Here is a 16358-nt window from a genome sequence, read left to right as displayed (position 1 = left end):
ACATCAGGGAAATTTCTGTGGTGATGGGAATGTTTTCTATCTTGATGGGGGTTTGAGTCATACAGACATATGGTCAGAAATTGTCAACTGATACACTTAAGATTTGTGCATTTTATTGTATAATTTTACCTCAAAAGGGAAAAGAGGAACCATAAACAAAAATTAAGTTAATGACATGAATGTTAAATTACTGGGGTCGCGGGGTGGGGGGTGCACCTGGGTGGCTCAGTTGGTTTAGTGACCAACTCTTGGTTCCCACACAAGTCATGATCCTGGGGTCCTGGGATCGAAGCCCAGGTCAGGCTCCATGTGCTCAGCACAGTCTGCTTGAGATTCTCTACTTGTCCTTCTGCCCCTAACCTCCCACCCACTCTCTAAATAAATAAATAAACAAATAAAATATCTTTAAAAATTACTGGAATAGGGATGGATGTTTGCTTCCTTCTTTGAAATGCATCCCCCCCCAAAAGACAGATGAATGGAGATACTGAAATATAGAGATATGTGATGAAGCAAGTATAGTAGTCAGAATGCAGGTGATTTGCAAGGAGCATGTATAATTTTTCAATGTAACATTTTCCTGAACTGACATGTTACCTCTATTAACAGATACTTCTTTCATCTTTGTATACAATGAAGTTTAACTTTTCCTAAGAGAAAAAAAAGGATTGAACGATTTTCACATCCATCTATGGCAAATGTCAAAAGAATGTAGAAAATACAACTAGTTTGGTTTGGTCAGTCATTTGAATATCAAAGTCTGTTACCCTTTGGAACAATATGAAAATGCAGTGACAGTTCTGCCACCCTTTATTAAAAAATCTCTGACACAGCTCAGAGCAAAGAATCTTTTAAAAATGATCTAGAATAACAATAAACTGTAAGCCACTTATACTTTAATTAGAAATATAAAGATTACTGAGAAATATTATCTTAAATTTGAATGGAAAGCTTTGTCAACAAAAAACATTTTCAATTTTGTAGATGGCTGATTTATATGCATGCAGAAGGCAAAGCAACATTTTTCCAATTGTGTTGCACCAAAAAAAATGAAGATAAACCACAAGATACTGTAGGACCCTCCAGAATCATGTATAATAAGAACACTTTATTATAATCTGAGTACCTTTACCATATAATCAGATTAAAAACCTAAGCTGTGCTCCTATTTCTAAACCAATGTACTTTATTGATGAAAAGAAGAGATTGCACTCTTATTTTTTGGTTATGATTTTTTATTGGCAATTGAAACAATAAATCTACTTTGTATCACATTCTGGGATGATTTGGTATGACCCAAAATACCATGCAAGGAAGCTGATCTGATAGAAGTGTTTTGGTCTCTTTAGATATTTTAAGTGCCAAATATATTACTATATATAAAATTCGATGATATACAGGGGAGTGTGCTTATGGTATTCAGTAATTTATAGATACTAAATTAACTATGCTACTTAATATAAAACCACATAATGGACCCCAGAAGGATTTCTTCATTTGGCTGCATAGAACAATGTGTTTTTTCCTCTCTGTTAGATAAATACTTAGCATCACAGGTCAATAAAGCAAAAGTCTGTCATTTAACTGGAACTGAGAATTTTTTAATGGTTATTGGATATAAGAGACGGTCAAAGTGCGAAGTTTAAGTCTTATTTACATTTTTCTTCTGATGAGTTATTTTAAAAAACACATTATCAGTTACTTTACCAACTGATTTCTTTCCTTATCTAATGTCTTCTTCATTTTCTTATTTAATGTCATATTATAGTTTCTCAGCTGTCAAATAAAATGTCAATAAAAATTCATACTTTTTTCATTATTTAATTTAGCCACATTTAAAGACTGGGTCTTTTAAATAAATCATAAACTATCAGGGGGATTAATTCCCAAAACTCAACATATATGTGTATAGTTAACATAAATTCCTTGGTTTATCTAATGAAAAATGTGACTGTAAAATAATAATGATTAAAATATCTCAGAAATTATGTATATAAATGAGTATTGTCTTATTAATATTCATCTGGGAAAGCAACAATTAATATAGTTGTGGAATTCCATGTTGGAACTGTCTTTCACAAGCCTGTGTGAATGTGTCTTCTCTTTCTCTCTCTCCCTCTCTCTCTCTCTCTCACACACACACACACACACACACACACACACACACACACACACACGAAGTTGCCTTCTTTTATGACCACAATTTCAGACACAATATTCCTTAGCTGACATCTCCGAATGACTGGTAGTTACTCCTAAGAATCAAAGCCACCACAAAAAGTGATAAAGTTGCTACCGAAAGAATGTTTGGAAAATTCTGAAGACATTTCTGAAAGTAGAAACTCAAACATATCACTAAAGTAAATATACATTACCTCCCAAGATGCTAACATGGCCACTTTGGAGGAACCAATACTTAGATGCATACACTCTGGAATGTGTGTGTGTCTGTGATTAACTGCCACATTTGAAGGAAGTACGCCAGAATGGAAAGAACTTTGTCGGCATTAAAAAGCCTGGGTTTGAGTTTCAGCTCTGCCATTTATAAGCTGTGCAAGTTTGGTAAGTCCTTTCACTTTTTTGGGTTTCAATTTTCTTCATCTTTAAAAGAAGAGTTGATCTATTTCCAACAGAAATATAATGGGGGCCACATATATAACTTTTATAGCCCATTTAAAAGTAAAGAGAAACAGATGAAATTAATTTTAATAATGTGTTTTTATTTAACCCAATACATGCCAGTTATTATCATTTCAATCTTTAATCATAAAAATCATTAATGAGATCTTACACTTTGGGGGCAGTAATTAAGTCTTTGAAATCCATGTGTATTTTGTACCTACAGCATATATCCAGTTTGGCCCAGCCACCTCTAAAATGCTCAAGAGCTTTGTGTGGCTAATGGTTAACATACTGGACAGCACAGATCCAGACAGCTGCTGGTTCTTTCAGTTTTAAAAACTCTATTATTACTCTGTTGTCAAAATTAATATATTAATAGAATCCATACAAAATTCAGCCAAGGATATGAAAATTATAGGTTAAATACTTCCATAGGAGCTTGACTTTCATCAGCAAAGATTCATTAATTTCCTATCTTATCTAGCATTTATAAGCTGTGAATGATTTTTCCTAACATTGAATAATCATTAAGAAGTAAAGAACTGGCAACTATCTTCTGAATTCAATCCCAGAGAGTAGATTAACTAATCTATTAAACTGGTTTATGTCTGTTAAATAATTGCCAAGTACCCATTTCATATTCTATGATGCAGATTTGGCCTACATCTAAAGCTTAGGTCCTTTAATCCTAAGAAACCTAAGACTATTTTCAAATGAATAAACATTCAAAGTTAATCCTACAGTGACAAAGCCTATTTAATTTCTGCTTTGTTTCCTTTAGCCTAAATGAAATAAAAAGTCTAAATGCTATGAAATAGTTTTTATATTAGTGTACCACACCGCAAGCACATCAGTGTTCAATAATAGATATCATTATCAATTCTTGGCAGCTTATTATTGGGAACAATCATACTCATTAAAACAGGTGATGATAGATTCTAACGGAGAAAAATGGACAAACTGTTAGCTGTGTTGTATACCTTAAAATTTAAAGACTGGAGTAGAACCTACTTGCATCACAGGACAATACCTCAATTATCAATTACACTTGCAACAGACCCCTACAAGTTACTTATCTCCAGGTACAATTGTACATCATCTCAAATAACTTTTGAGTTTGTTATACTAGACTTTACAAAAATTATATGAAGGTAGAGCTACCCTATGACCTGGCAATTGCATTACTGGGTATTTACCTCAAAGATACAGATGTAGTGAAAAAAAAGGGCCATATGCACCCCAATGTTGATAGCAGCAATGTCCACAATAGCCAAAATGTGGAAAGAGCTGAGATGATCTTCAACAGATGAATGGATAAAGAAGATATGGTCCATATAGACAACGGAGTATTATGCCTCCATGAGAAAGGATGAATACCCAACATTTGCATTAACATGGATGCAAATGGAGGAGACTATGCTAAGTGAACTAAGTCAAACAGAAAAGTCAATTATCACATGGTTTCACTTATTTGTGGAACATAAGGAATAGCATTATTCTTCTAATGTTTAGGAAAAGGGAAAAATGAAGGGAGAGAAATCAGAGGGGGAGACAGACCATGAGAGACTGTGGACTCTGAGAAACAAACTGAGGGTTTTAGAGGGGAGGAGGGTGGAAGGATGGGTTGGCCCGGTGATGAGGTACTGAGGAGGGTACATGCTGCAAGGAGCACTGGGTGTTATAGGTAAGCAATGAATCTTGGAACACTACATCAAAAACTAGTGATGTACTGTATGGTGACTAACATAATAAAAATAGTAATAATAAAAAAATTATATGAAGGTACTCTGACATTACTATAATCTTTAGAACCTTCCTTTTCCTCTTAAATTTATAAGAGTAACAGCACACCCAAGTGTTTTTGTATCATTGTAAGCCACTGTATTAACAGAAAACTTATTTTAAAAAGGAGTTAATAAAACACCTCAAATGCTTTGTCAAAATATAAGAGGTGTTTCTGAAAACTTCTAAAATGTATTTCAACATGATATATAGTGAAAGCTAATATTAATTCATATGTATAGGGGGCAAAAAAATAACATATTTGATCCCTTAATAACTAGCATAAAATATGTTGTGTTTGTAAATTTGTCTATAAGATAAAATCATGTTATTTGAGGTCAACTTTCTACATGATTTGTATTATTTAAGGAGCATTCAGCAGAGCCAGCACAGTACACAATACTGTCTCATTTCTGAAGAAAAAGGTAAATATTTATCACAGAAACCAGTGAAAAGAGTAATAAAGGTAAATTCAGGGAAACTCTTAATGTTATGTGGCCCGTTCCTACTGTACTGCCTGGCACTTTGGAGTTGTTCAATATTTGTTGCATGAATGGCCATAGAAGATATACACTGTACAATATATATGTGTGTAAACACTGTGGTCTGCGTTCATTCTATAAATAAACAAACACACACACACACAACACATATACTGCATAGGTACATGTTTTCTTTTTCTTTTTTTTTTTTTTGAAGATTTTATTTATTTATTTGTCAGAGAGAGAGAGAGAAAGAGAGAGAAGGCACACTCAGGTGAAGCTGCAGGCAGAGGGAGAAGCAGACTCCCTGCTGAACAAGGAGCCCAATGCAGGACTCGATCCCAGGACTCCAGGATCATGACTCTGGGCGGAAGGCAGATGCTCAACTGATTGAGCCACCCAGGCATACACATGTTTTTTGTTTGTTTGTTTGTTTAACTAGAGGAATCTGTTAGTAAGAAATTTAAATTTGATTTTGAAGTCTGAATCTTAGTTCTCCATTTGGGTGACACTGAGACTCAAATCTTGGGGTCCCTGGTTGGCTCTGTCAGTGGAGTGTGTGGCTCTTAATCTTGGGGTTATGGCTTCAAGCCCTACATTGGGTATAGAGATTAGTTAAAAATAAAATCTTAGGGGCTCCTGAGTGGCTCAGTGGGTTAAAGCCTCTGCCTTCGGCTCAGGTCATGATCCCAGGGTCCTGGGATCGAGCCCCGCATTGGGCTCTCTGCTCAGCGGGGAGCCTGCTTCCTCCTCTCTCTCTGCCTGTTTCTCTGCCTACTTGTGATCTCCGTCTGTCAAATAAATAAATAAAATCTTAAAAAGAAAATAAATAAATAAAATAAAATCTTTAAAGAAATTCAAATCTTTTTCCTGCTTTCATTCATTATGCACTGCATTCACTCACCAAGTTATTTATGTAACCAGCACTATGAAAGGTATGGGACTGATATAAAAAGAATAAATGTATCATGAAAACAAACAGACCAATAATTACAAAAATAAAGGAATTGCTATTTGGGGAGGTTAAGAAATTTGCCCAAGGTAACCCAACCTGTTGAGTACAAGAACCAGGTGTCAAATCTCAACCTATATGTCTTCCAACTATCCCAGGAAACATAAGCCTAGAGCTGGTTAGGGGGTGTGATGGTTAATTTTATGTGTCAACTTGGTTAGACTGTTGTGCCAAGCTGCTTGGTCAAAAACCAGCTCAGATGTTGCTATAAAGGTATTCTGTAAATTTAATTAATATTTATACATCAACTGACTTTAAGTTAAGGAAAATATCCTCGATAATATTGGTGGATCTTACCCAATCAGCTGAAGATCTCAGGAACAAAATTATGTTTTCCAGAGAAGGAATTCAGCCTCAAACCATAACATAGAAAGCCTGCTTGAATTTCCATACTACTGGTTGCCCTATAGATTTCAGACTAAAGATGACCAAAACTCTGATTATGTTTTCAGCTTGCTGACCTGCACTACAGATTTTGGACATCTCAGCCCTCACAACTGTGAGCCAATTATTTAAAATTATTTAAAAATTCTCTCTATATACAAATATATCCTATTTTTTATCCTATTGGTTTTGTTTCTCTAGAGAATCTTCACTGACACAGGGAGTCATAGGAAATGGAAACTGGGAAGGCATCAAAATGTGAACAATAATGCAATTCCTGGATGTGGATAGGACACAAAAGGAAGCAAGGTGGCAAGGATAAAACTTACGTACAAGAGCATGTAAGGGCCCCGCAGAAGACAAGAAGTCAAAAGGGAAAGATTAAATCAAGCCAAAAGAGGGTTTCACAAAGGAGGGAAGCAATATTGCAGAAAGGCCAACTAGGATGAGGGATGAGTTTAGGTCCTGGTATTTGACAGTTAGTAGGACACTGGTGACCATGGCCAGTGCAACTGTAGCGGTGACTGGGATAAAATTCATACTGTATTCCTTTGCATTATCTACCAATAAATAAGAAGTAAGTGGAAAAAGCTTGGCAATTGAGAAAAGGAAGAAAATAAAATAATAGCTCAAAAAAGAAGGTATAATGGAGAGGAAAGACTTTAGAATGAGAGGGATATTTCTAAGTTGGGGGAGAGAAGACACTGGAGAAGAAGATAAAGGCAGATGGCAACTGTTGGGAAACCAAGTCCCAGAAGAAGTAGAATATCCCAGAAGATGGACTCTAGACCACAGAGGTAGGGGTAACTCTAATCAGAAGTGTAAGACTTCTCAGTGTAAGGCAAGCAGTGTTTAGGTAAGGGACAAGTGGTTTTATGGATTGCTCTGAAGCTGGGGCTCCATGTCTTATTTCATTTATCCTTTATTTTCTCAGGGAATTTAGAGGTGACATTATGGCTAAGAGTCATTACTAAATAATATATATGTGTCTGGTTCTATAAGGGATTAAAAAAAGCAAGAGACCCATTCTCTGCCAGTCTACCTGTCCAGCTAATATGGCTTACTATATTTTTAGTCACTAAACAAACAAAAAGTTTTAACCATTGCTAGTGCTGGGTTATGGAGTATATTGTGGAAAACTTTTAGCCAAATATACTAATCTCTGCCAGTTATCAGTAAAAAATATTATTGGTCCTCTGCCTTTTATCATTTGTATAACTTTTTTAATAGAAGCTTGAAAACAAGATTTCTAATACATACTTTAGTTATAATTCCAATTATAAAAATAAGTACACAATCTTGGTGGTCATAAGAAGAGACCACTATTATAAGAAGATGATAAAATAGCACAGTATATTTTAATCTTATTATGTTCAAATGTTTAGAAGACTTTAGCTTGAGACTAGTGATGTGATCAACACTTCTTTTATTTTCTTAGCTGCGAATATAAAGTGATTACACAAGTAGTCTGTAACATTTTTTCCTTAAAATATAAAGAACTCTGCATAATTTTCTCACTTTTTACTAAACTAGGAGATGGGTAGTTGGAAGCTAAAATCTTTAGGGTCTCCAGTGATGCATTAACTAAACCAAAAGGACAACTTTACTCATTTCAAAATGTTTTATTATAACAGCAATCTTCGAAGGCAAACACAAAAGATTCTACTATGCTTAGATTTTAAAACATAAATAACCAATTTAATGCATCACTAATGATGCACAATAGATGTCTTCTTGTAGTACCAATTCAAATAAGAGACTGATGTAATCTGCCAGATACTTCAAAGTAACTAATTTGGTAATAAGAAAACACTCCTTTTGTGCAAACTTTCCTACTAAAAAAAAACTGCAGAAACCTTCCCAGTTGGATATTTACTAAATAAAACTGTTGAACTCTCATTAAAATGTTATTTAATAAAAACAGAACTAAGTAGTTTAGGTCTTAAAAATTTATCTTGAATAACATTATACTTTTAAATGGAAATACAACCTATACACAGAAAATAGATATTAATGGCAAAGTATGACCTATTTTTAGTATTGTGTATTTATATTCAATGTATTTATATTCAATGTCTTAAAACTTTTAAATATCGATTACATATTTTGCTATTATGTTGTACACTCCATATACACACACTCCAGATGCCTTATCTATGAAAGAAGTAAACTAGTACATTTTACTTCTCTATAAATCTTCCCCAGCAAGTATAAGTAAAACATTTCCCTGAGTCTAAACTTCTAAAGGGAAAGGCTTAGGTCAGTTTCCTGAACAAATTCTATTATAATGTCTAACATATTTTTCCAGGGGGAGAACCTTAGACTCCTTTATGCCTTTGTTTTCCTTTACCTATCATGGAATCCACAATTCCAGCCTAAATGGGAAAAAATACATATATCTATATCCCAACAAGTATTTCTAAAAGCATGTTAAAGAAGATTATTGTTCTCTGACCAAGGCCATTTGCAATTTGTCTTTTGGCTCACAAATGTTAAGCAAAATATAAATGTAAATATGACGTTCTAGTTATCTGTTTTTCCTTCTCCTGGAGCCGCTAATCCTGGGACAGTACCAATTATTCCACAAAGGAACAAGAAAGAAGAGGTTTCCATTCCCATAGCCACTGTAGGGTGGGATGGGGCAGCGTCCACAAGTGGCACACGAGAGAGTATTCTTAGGGTTCCTTCCAAGGGTATTCAAAAGACCTGATTACCTAATTTGTGAAAAATATTTTCTTAAAATTGGAAATTTTTTTACGGCTAATCATTCACTGGCAGAATACCCATGACGTTACAGTGGGATTTTCCTTCACTGCCTGATATTTTTAGGATATAAAAATTAAAAGAAATAAACAAACTGATCTGAGCCATGTAATAATGAGTTCTACTATCAATAGAGCAGTATTATATCATTAATGCCACAGAATTTTAGAACTAAAAAAAAAGATACTTCCCAAATTAACTTGCTGAATTATTTCTTGCTTAATGTAATTGCTGTATATGCCTTATACTGGCACATTAGTCATAACTACTTTGTGTACGTACAAATTTTCATGGCTTCTCACAATTGGATGGAATCCAGATTCTTTGTCTTGCCTTCCAAGACACCTCACAGCCTGATCTCTCTCTCTCCTTCTAGTCCTCATTCCCACTGGTATCTAAGGACCAGTGCTGAACTTCAGCAGAGAGTTCTGTCCACTGAATAAGGCTCTTCCCTCCCTCCCTCTTCAGTGCCTGAGCTCTTGCTGGCCTGTGTGTCAGACCAAATGCCTTTTACTAAATGCTTTTTTCTCTATTGCCTAGAGGGAAATACGACTCATCCTTTACCTTTTACAGAGAAGGCCACCTCCTGCATAAAATTTTCTTAGCCAAAAACCTCCCTGCCTTGGCCTCAAAAGCCCTTAAACATTCGCTTCTGTTTCTCATAGGCCAGTGATCTTTCATTTGCATTACAGATTTTCTTCTAAGCACGAGATCACTTTCTAGAGGGAGCATTCATTTTCTATACACATCTTCACATCCATTTGCTCATATATTGTCACACTGCCTTGTATGCAGCAGACGTTCAATAAAGGTTTATTGGATGAATTAAGTTTTATGGAATCATAATCTTTTATTCTGGATTTATTCTTATTCGAGCAGTCACCGTGGAAACCAGTGGCAAAAACTGTTACTGCCTGGAATTTCGTCTCAAAAGCAAATAATAGAAAAGATTAATCTCTCAATTATAAATTCAATTGGAGGTGAGACTAGAGATCAGCGTCATTCATAAGATGAGACTGTAGAAGCCAGGGACTGCGCAATAGGCCCTGAATGATTGGTTTCCTTATAACTGTGAAAAAGATACACTGCATAGGAAAAAGTGTCCATGGGAGACATCATTTGGCATAAAACAAAAATGAATGTCGGGTACGCTGAAGTGCTTTATAATGAAGTTTTGCTTAATATATTCTTTACTACCCTATTTAAGTGGTCAAATTTTAAAACCTCCAAATCAATGAGGCTTAAAGTCATAGCGAGGCTCATTTCCTGAGATGATACATGATTCTCTGCTCAAGAGTTCTATCATCGACATAAATTGAGAAGACTGTAATGGAAGAATTAATAAAATAGGTTTTCCTTTCAGGGAACTGACCTAAACGGTGAATCACAATTTGAAAGTTACTCATCTAGAACAACAACAAAACACACAAGCATCTTGCCTCTGGTTTCAAAAGCAACAGTACTTCTTTTCTTCCTTTCTTCCTTTTTTTTCTTTCTTTTTTTGGCACATGGAAATACTGAATAAATATTGGTGGAACAGATGAATAAATGACTGGCCGCTCTTCTAGTAGACTATTAAGGAAGAACACTTGGACAAGGGATGCACTGTGAATATCTGAGTGTGTACTTGAGGGGAAGAAACTAAAAGTGTGCCCCTTGGCAGGGATTTTGAGCACTGTCCCCCCTAACTTTATACTGTTTCTGCTCCGAAAGGACAAGAGCTGCAAGGGAACTCCATGACTATCTGATGGCTCTGGCCTGGGCTTACAACCCTAGGGAGGGAGTCTGTTTCTTTTAGAATTAAAGCAGTAGTCTGCTACTTGTCCAAAGATATCTGGAGGCAAAAGGACAAAATAAAACCCATACAAAAAGAAGGAAAAAATACTCCTAAGAGAAGGAAAAACAGTACTAATGTTAATACTAAAAAATAAAAGTGAACTAATATTTAGTGACCTGAATAAAGAAAATCTTTAAATAGCATACTTTGAACAGGTTATTTTGTCTCAGGCTATTTTGAAGTGTATTCCAATGCGCAAGAAATTAATGAGACCTCCAGAAGCCTTTTATATTCATGCTAGCCCAGAGGGGAAAGCAACGAGCAGTGATTGGTACAAGTTTAAAGAGGACTTCTGATAACTTTCTATCAGCTCCTACCAGATATAGCAGCTTACTTAAAACAGAGTTGATAAAATTTAGTTCAGGGTTCCTCAACAGTATTTCCCAAGAAATTCTGAGACAAAGTTGTGAGTGACCACAGTAATTTTCTCTTTAGTATTGTATACAAATATTTTCGTATTTTATATTGTGCTCCCAAACATGAGTGTTTGCTATCAAAAATCAACACAAGGTCTATCTTCACCTCTATCTTCCTATGTTTCATGGGAAAGTTTAGGTATTACACAGACTATACATTTCAAATTATAGAGTGTTGGAGTTTTTCAAAATGACCACTTAAGGTCACTTAGGAAGAAGTGACAAAGGACGGTGGAAAGTCCTGCTGCTTCCTCTCTCTCTAGCAGCTTACTTTTGCCACCTAGTGGGGGAGGTAGTTTCTCAGCGAGGTTGGTGTTTTGTCTAAGACCTAAGAGCAGAGGTCAGCCTATTAGAAAATAATGAAACATTTCTTTCATAGCAGGAGAATCAGATTTTTTTTTAATAACCTTAAGTAATTTTTCCAAACTGGCCTGTTCCATATCTATTGGTTTTCTTTTTAAGCAGTTAGTTTTCACTACAATGACTATCCTAGATAACTGAAGGGAAGAGAAATCCTTTTTGTATCTATTTATAATTTATAACACCAGGAAAAAAAACAAAACTTTTCTTGGTTTCCAGTGGCTCTGCATCCCCTCACCTTGTAGTATTTTCCTAAGGTGTATGTTTTGGTTCATTCCTGTATTTTGTGCTTATATGGGGTCCAAATCTATACTTGTATCCGTCATTTTTCATTGTGACTCTGACCTCAATCTTTAGTGATCTACTGAGTATCATCACCGCTGGAATTGACATTTAATATGTCAAAAGCCTAAGTCCTGATCCTCAAAAAGAAATAAAGAATGGGTTTCCTTTTGAGCCAGTGCGGCTGGGCTAATCAGAGCTGGAGTGCACGCTAGGGTTAAAAACAGCAGAGATTTTTTTGTTAAGTATGTAAAAATTAATGAAACAAGTTAAGCAAAGGAAACAATCAGAAGTCAGGATCAGTTTACTGGGCTGGGCAGGAGAAAGCATGACGTCCAAGAGTTAGGGCGGGGCAATAATAATGAACAGGAATTGAGGTCAGGAACATAGGAAATTGGAGGCAGGTCACAAAGCTGAAGCTAAGAAAATTGGAAATAAGAGGCAACCGAGGTTGGAGAAAGTATCATAGCTCAAGTCCTCAGGCTTGAGGTCCATGCAGGGATGAAGAGGGCTGAGGACCAGCAGAGAAGTGCAATTCTTGGGCCTGGAAATGCATGGTGATGCCTGGTTTTCCGCTCTAGCTCTCAAAATAGGAGAAAACAAAACACGACAAAACCTGGTCCTCACAGAGTTTGCTGGAAAGTGTCTTGAGGTGCTGGACGCACATGAATGACTGCTTACCAAAACTGCCATGATCACAAACGGCCTTATAATCCTCTTGGCCTCTGAGGCTCTGAAGCTTTCAAGTGTGTCTTTTTTTAAACACCTTTACTGAGGTATAATTTATATACCATACAGTGAGTCTACTGTGAGTGATTTTAGCAAATTTAGAAAGTTGTACAAACATCATCACAATCTAGTCAGAACATTTCTGTCACTGCAAAAATTTCCCTGTGCCCATTTGCAGTCATCCCTCGCTCCCATTCCCAGACCAAGGTAACCACTGATCTGCTTTCTGTGTCTAGAGATTATTTGCCTTTTCTGAAAATTTCATATAAATGGGATAGTACAATATGTGGCCTCTTGTGACTGGTGTCTTTCTTATAGCATGTTTTTGAGGTTCTTGGTTGTACAGTGTATCAGTTCATTCCTTTTTACTGCTAAATAGTATTCCATTGTGAATCTATCACACTGTTTTTATCTATTCACCAGTTAGAGGGCATTCAGATTGTTTTCAGTTTTTGGCTCTTAAGAATAATGCTGTTATGAATATTCACATACAAGTTTTTGTGTAAACATGTTAATTTTTCTTGGTAGATCTAAAAGTAGAATTGCTGCATCATGTGGTAAATTTGTTTAACTTAAGAAATTGCCAATTTATTTTCCGAAGTGGCCGTACAGTTTTACATCCCTACCAGCAAGCCATGAAGGTTTCAGTTTCGCCACACATCCTTGTCAACATTTGTTACTGTCTGCCTGTTTTAGTATAACCATCGTAGTGGGTGTGAAGTTGTATCTCATTGTGGTTTTACTTTGCATTTCCCTAAGGCTAATGATGTTGGGCATCTTCTTGGGTGTTTATTAGCCAATCGCACATTTTCTTTGATGAACTGTCTACTCATACCATTTATCCATTTTAATTGAGTGCCTTCTTTTTATTGTGTTCATAGAGCTCTTCATATATTTGTAGGCACAAGTAATTTAACAGATACATGATTCGTAAATGATTTCCTCTAGCTGGTGGCTTCTCTGATTTGAGATAGAGTGAGAGAGAGCACAAGCAGTGGGGAGGGACAGAGAGAGAGGGAGAAGCAGGTTCCCCACTGAACAGGAAGCCCGATGCAGGGCTCGGTAGGCGGACCCTGGGATCATGACCTGGGCTGAAGGCAGATAGATGCTCAACTGACTGAGCCATCCAAGCGTTCCTTCTTCCCTTTTTCTGAATGGTGTCTTTTGAAGCATGAAAGTTTTAAGTTTAGATGAAATCCAATTTGCCAATTTCTTCTTTTATGGGTTATGCTTTTGGTGTTGAATCTAAAACTTTGCCTAATCCAAGGTCATGAAAATTTCTATGATTTTTCTAGAAGTTTTACATCTTTAGGTTTTACAGTTAAGTCTTTTATGATTTTAAGTTAATTTTTATATATGGTTGAAGTGAGACTCTAAATTTGTGTTTTTTCATATGGAAATTTAATTCTCCCAGTACCATCTCTTGACAAAACAATCTGTTCCCACTTAATTTCCTCAGCACTTTTGTGGAAAATAGACTGAACTTAAATATAAACGTTCATATCTGGACTGTTCCATTTGAATCTGTTCCATTGATCTACATGTTCATCCCTATGTCACTAACTTGAATAATGTAGTCTTACAGTAAAAAATTTGAAATTGAGTAGTGTAAGTCTTCCAATTTTGTTCTTCCTCTTCAAAATTGTTTCAAATATTCTAGGCTTTTTGCATTTCCACTAAATTTAGGATCAGCTTGTTAATTTCTAAACCAAACCAAACAAAAAAAAAAAGCCTGCTGGGATTTTGACAGAAATTGCATTGACCATATAGGTCAATCTGGGGGAAAGTGGCAAATTAACAATAATGGGTCTTCTAATCTATGAATGTTGAATGTCTCTCATATATTTAGATCTTTAGTTTCTCTCAGCAATGTTCTGTAGCTTTCAAGGTAAAGATCTTAGTACCTCTTTGGTTAAATTGATTCTTAAATATTTTATTGTTTTCAATGCTATTTTGAGGAAATAATCTTCTTAAATTTATTTTTGGAATATGTGTTTCTAGTATCTTTGTATCTAGTACACAATTGATTTTTTAATATTAATTTGTATTCTATAACTTTGTGAACTTATTTTTCAGTTCTAACAGATATTTGGGTATATGTGTATATGTGTGGATTTCTTAGGATTTTCTAAATACAGGATCATGTCGTCTACAAATAAAGACAGTTTTGTTTCTTCCATTCCAAGCTGCATGCCTTTTCTTCCTTTTTTTTTCCCTTCTTTTTTCTTTTGCCCTTGCTAAAATCTTTAGAATAATGTTGAGTAGAAGCATTAAGAGCAGGCATCCTTGCTTTGTTTCCAAACTAGGAGGCAAGGCATTCAATAATTCACCATTAAGATGACATTAGCTATAGATTTTTCAGATGTCCTTTATCAAATTAAGAAAACACCTAAGAGTTCTATTCCTAAATTGTTCAGTTTTTAATCAGGAATGGGCATTGGATTTCGTTAAATGCTTTTTCTGTGTCTGAGATTATTGTGTTTTTTCTCCTTTATTAATCTGATGTATACAGTGTGATTTTCAGATGTTAAGTCAACCTAGATAATGGTGTTTAATGTTATTTATGATATGTGCTCCTTGATGTTGTCCCACAGTTTCTGAAGTTCTGTTCAATTTTTTCATTCTTTTTTCTCTGTTTTTCAGACTGGTTAATTTCTTTTGATCCATCTTAAGTTCGTGGATTCTTTCTTCTGCCATCTCAAATCTGTTGTTGAAAACTCTAATGAATTTTTCATTTCAGTAATTCTTATTTCTAGAATTTCTACTTGATCTTCTAAATAATTTTTATCTCCTCAATGAGAGTCTCTATTTCTTGAATTATTGTCATGTTTTTCTTTAGTTCTTAAATGTGGCTCCTTACATTACTTGGAAGATATTTATTATAGCTGCTTTGAAGTTTTTGTCTGCTAAGTCCAATATCTGGGCCCACATTTTTTTTCCACTCAGTATTGGTAAATCTTTCCTTTCTCTTCATATCTTGTAATTTGTTGTTGTTGTTGTTGTTAAAAACTGGAATTTAAGATACGATAGTGTAATAACTCTGGATTTTGATGTTCCTCTCTCAGAGTTGTTGCTGTTCTTCTGCTATGAATTTGCCTAGATTAAATCTGTGGAATTGATTTCCCCATGGCACGTGGCTCTTTGTGTCTCTCTCTGACTTCCTAGGAGTCACACTTGTGTCTGTATAGCTTAGTCAATTACTGATTAGTAATTGTGCTCAAACACAAGAAGCCAATAAAGCTTTTATGTTGCCAATGGAGCTGTGTTTGGGTTGGGGAGCTCATTCAAAGCCCAAGCAGTTCTCAAGTCTGCCTTGGCATTTACTTTCTGCCAGACCCTTTTGCATCTCCTCTGCATACGTCAGAATTCCATGAGCAGCAAGGTGATGTATATATATCTTGGGCCCTCTCTGGTCTCTCATGCAGATGTATAAAGCCTGTTGATCAGCCAGGAAAATATTCTGGCCTCTCAGGGCTCCTTTCATGGTATCATTTCCCAAATCTCCTTGGTAAATTTCTGGCTAGCCTGCTGGTTTGCTGTTGACCCCAACCAAGGCTGTAACCTCAGGTTTACTAAGCTACTAGCTAGCATTTCCTATTTGTCTGCTACCAAGATGTCTACTGTTATTCACAATGCCTGTGGGCATAGGGTTTTTCACATTGCACTTAAAACCAAGTGAGGCCATTCCT

The 16358-nt window shown here is 35.6% G+C and overlaps 1 protein-coding gene across 14 annotated transcripts in view; it reads right to left on the bottom strand.

Moving 5' to 3' along the window:
- The window catches only part of STAU2 (staufen double-stranded RNA binding protein 2), a 320498-nt gene that overhangs the window by 79481 nt on the left and 224659 nt on the right, over nt 1-16358 (bottom strand). The window lies entirely within an intron of this gene.

Source organism: Lutra lutra, chromosome 4 (assembly GCF_902655055.1).
Source record: "Lutra lutra chromosome 4, mLutLut1.2, whole genome shotgun sequence".
Taxonomy (NCBI): domain Eukaryota; kingdom Metazoa; phylum Chordata; class Mammalia; order Carnivora; family Mustelidae; genus Lutra; species Lutra lutra.
The sequence above is the reverse complement of the archived record's forward strand: the minus strand, read 5'-3'. Positions and strand labels throughout refer to the sequence as shown.